Genomic DNA, 3,865 nt, shown 5'->3' on the forward strand with positions numbered 1-3,865 from the left:
AGAAAGAGAGAGAGAGAGAGAGAGAGAGAGACAGACAGACAGACAGACAGACAGAAAGAAAGAAAGAAAGAAAGAAAGAAAGAAAGAAAGAAAGAAAGAAAGAAAGAAAGAAAGAAAGAAAGAAAGAAAGAAAGAAAGAAACTGGTAAGTGCTTCAATAAGAAGAAGCCTAAATTTAATTTATTCTTCTCATAATTAAAGACAATTTGTAATCTTTGGCAGTAAGGACTATAATATAGTTGAAATTTAATAGACTTGGAAGATGCACTAGGAACAGCCTAGCTTGCAAATGAGCATTTTCTGTGAATCAGGAATTTTGCCTCGGGGTACTTTTTCTCCACTTCAAATAATTGAAACTCCGAAATTGGCAAACAAGTCCTTTATACAAAGCATTGCTCTTTCACTCAATTGTTCATTCAGCACAAATATTTATTAATTATTGTCTATGTGCCAGGCATTGTACACTCACTCTGCCAGGCATGCAGTTGAGAGCCAGACAGTCTGGTATCTGAGCTTTTAAGGCCAAAAATCAAACACTTTTGTCTGGTATTTTCTAATTAAGTGAGCCACTTTTATGCAATAATTTCAGGGTCTCAAAATACAATGCAATTGATGACAAGCTGACTAGGCTCAAAGAAAAGTTGCTGTGAGACTCCCCCAAGACCAAGCTCTAAGAGGAGATAATTCCCAAGTCTAATTTTTTCACTCCTGTGAGCCTGGGTACCAAGCACAATACTTGGCCCATAGCTGGCAGTTGTTTCTCCTCTCTTACTACGCATGTGAATTTCCTAGGGATCTCTTTAAAAACAGTGGTGCCCAACCACTCTCTCTTCCCAGAAGGTGTTCATCCAGTAGGTAGCGGATGGAAGGAAGTTGTCTAATTTTGCAGTCTCTGAAGGTGAGTCTTATACACAGCCAGGAATGAAAACCATTCAGTGTGAGCTTTATACATATTTTCAATGTACAAAAAAATGAATAAAAAATATTATCAAAACAAATGGATACTGTACTTTTTAAAACCATTTGGTACACTGATGGATGCAAATTCTAAAGGCAAGAGAGGAACAGGAAGAAATGTAGGATTAGCATTATGTATAGGAACAATGTATACAATAATAGGGTAAAAATCTTATGAGAAGAGAAAAAGTAACATGGACTCTCTTAGGTTAAAATGAGAACCCTTTTAACATCGAAGTATGTAAAATAGTATTTATACTTTGTAAAATAGTATTTATACTTTTATAATCTTTTGACTAAGAAAATACATTTAAAAAACAAACCTCTATGAATTTAGTAATGGTTTCAAAAAATTTGAATTTTGTGAATTTTAAGTGTCTACTTACATTTGAAAAATACTAACCCATACATATGCAAGACATTTTTTATGCAGCTTACAGACAACGTTTAGGGGGTATGTGAATTCAGGAAGCAACTCAGTGATATGCTGGAATTCATGGCCTGCAAATCAGGAACCTCAGACATCGACCATATAACCAACAATAAGACTAGAAGAAAATGTTTACCTAAAAATGAAAGAGGCAAAATGAAACTATTTAGTGGTAAGGAGCATTTTAGATTTCTACATAGTAGCAAAATAAAATTAAAAATGTGGGGCTTTCACCTTTGCTTTATATTAAAATTACAAGCAAAAAAAAAAAAACACAAAACAAATAAAACATGGAAACTACAAGGAAAAAATATGTGAGGCTTTTCTGATGAGATAAGTTATCATTCCATAGAATAATTACAGTATGCCAAAGGAAAAGAAATAAATTAGACTAAGCTCTGAGCAATAAAAAGTGACTCAGAGAATATCTGAGGTAATATTTTCTCAGCATAGAATAAAAATTAACATAAGAATATCTGGAGAAACATGACAGGGGCAGAAAAATCATTTGATTATTCGGTTTTGAGAAAAGACACTATTATAAAATAATAGCATTAATTAGGGAAATAATATCAAATGCACAGCGGAAAAAAGTAAAAAACAAAATTCCCATATGAAGTCGAAAGATATTTTTAATAAAGCATATCAAAGTCCAGGAGAAAAATGTACACCTAAGATCAAGATCAAAATGTAGTTCTTAAATAAAAAGCATTTGTAATTAAAAGCCAAAGCAAAAGGGGCTGTCATAGAAAAAGAAAAAGGCATTTTATTATTTAATGAATAAGCTCCTGATACATGAAGTTCACAGAAAGACACAGTGTGAAAACACAACTATTGCTCTGACTTCTCTTGTCTTCACGCTTTGTCGCATGGCCCTGAGCTGTTCTCAGGAAATTATTAAGCTAAAGAAATGAGTAAAGTGGTAAGATTAGGATTCCACAACACCCAAGGCTCACATAACACAATTCCACTTTTTTCCACACATACCTCACAATATTATTGGTCATTTAATAAAAATTATTTCAATTAAGGAGACATATCTAATGTCCTGTAATATATTTCTATTTATACAGAATCCAAGTCCCCAGTAATCTCAAGCAACCAGATTGTCCTCATTTTCTATCCAGCGACATTTCCCAAAGTCATTGCTCTGAATGTCGGGCATGATGCTCCTCGGAAAAAAAAAAAAAGAGGGCGTATAATGAAATAATTAGCATTGTAAAGATTATGTTTATCCCATCATTTCTCAGATATTTTTGACCTCAGATGCCTTTTATCATGTCATATTTATTAAAATTCATAAAAATAATCTTCTATGATGCATTATTTGGAAAATATTACTGATCATGACTCTAAGATACTTTGAAATTTACCCCTTCAGTCAACAAATACACCAAGGTTTGACTATGCGCCAGGAACTAGTCTAGCTACTAGAAATACTCCAGTGAACAAGGCAGGCATAGTGCCCGGGTCCTCATGGAACTCACTTTTTAGCAGGGAAAAGACAATAAGTATGTCATCCAATAAATACTCTTTCTCATTTCAGGTGGTATTGAGCCTTATAGGGAAAAAAATATAATAAAATCCAAACTGGGAATAGAGAGTGATTAGAAAGGGGTGGGATGTGGCTGTAGATAGGACGCTGAGGGAAGACGTTTTCCAGAGGTGATGTTTGAGATCCAACCTTAATAGCGTTCACTTCATTTTATATGAAATGCGTTTTTCTAGTTGTTTGAAAATTAGTGATTGAAAAGCATTTAAGCAAGATTAGTATTTTAATAATTTTCTTTAATGAAAAAAGTGGATTAAACAGAGTACTCAATCCCATCCATTCCACTTAAACGAGCATGTATTGCATGTGAGTTAAAAATTTGTATCCATCAGGGATTTCACATCCAGCTCCCAGAGCAGGTGTGCTGGGAACATCTCTGAGTAGAAGCATTCAGTGGCAAACCATGGTATATCATATGTCCAAGAAGCCTGTCTCCTCTGTGGGCACTGCAACAATTCTCCTTTTTACCCTGCTCAGAACTGGATGCACATAATCAGACTCCTGGAAACTTCTGTATGGCAAACTGACCAAGAATAATCATCTTAATGCCTGATAATTAAGGAGAGTGGTAATGTTGGGAAGTAAAGTTTGGTGTTACTTAAATTACGAACCACTTTTCGCTAGCCGTGGTTCCTGATGATTGCTCATCAAAATGACTCCCGAAACTCTTGGGAAAGCAACATGGAAGATAGCGTAAATGCTTTTGTATTCTTAGTACTCTTTAATGAAATACTTCTTTCCCACAGCAAAAGCATTTTCAATCCAGGAAAATGCTTTGGTAAGTAATTTTCATAATGATCATTGTGTTATTAGTTAAAACGGTGTTGAATAACAAAATCTCTCCCCAAAAAGAGGCTCTAATTCAAAAGGAGGATGTCATTGTTTTTAATTCCAATATGCTTCTGAGATATCCACTTAGACATTTGC

This window comes from Pteropus vampyrus, unplaced genomic scaffold (genome assembly GCF_000151845.1).
Source record: "Pteropus vampyrus isolate Shadow unplaced genomic scaffold, Pvam_2.0 Scaffold83, whole genome shotgun sequence".
NCBI lineage: Eukaryota > Metazoa > Chordata > Mammalia > Chiroptera > Pteropodidae > Pteropus > Pteropus vampyrus.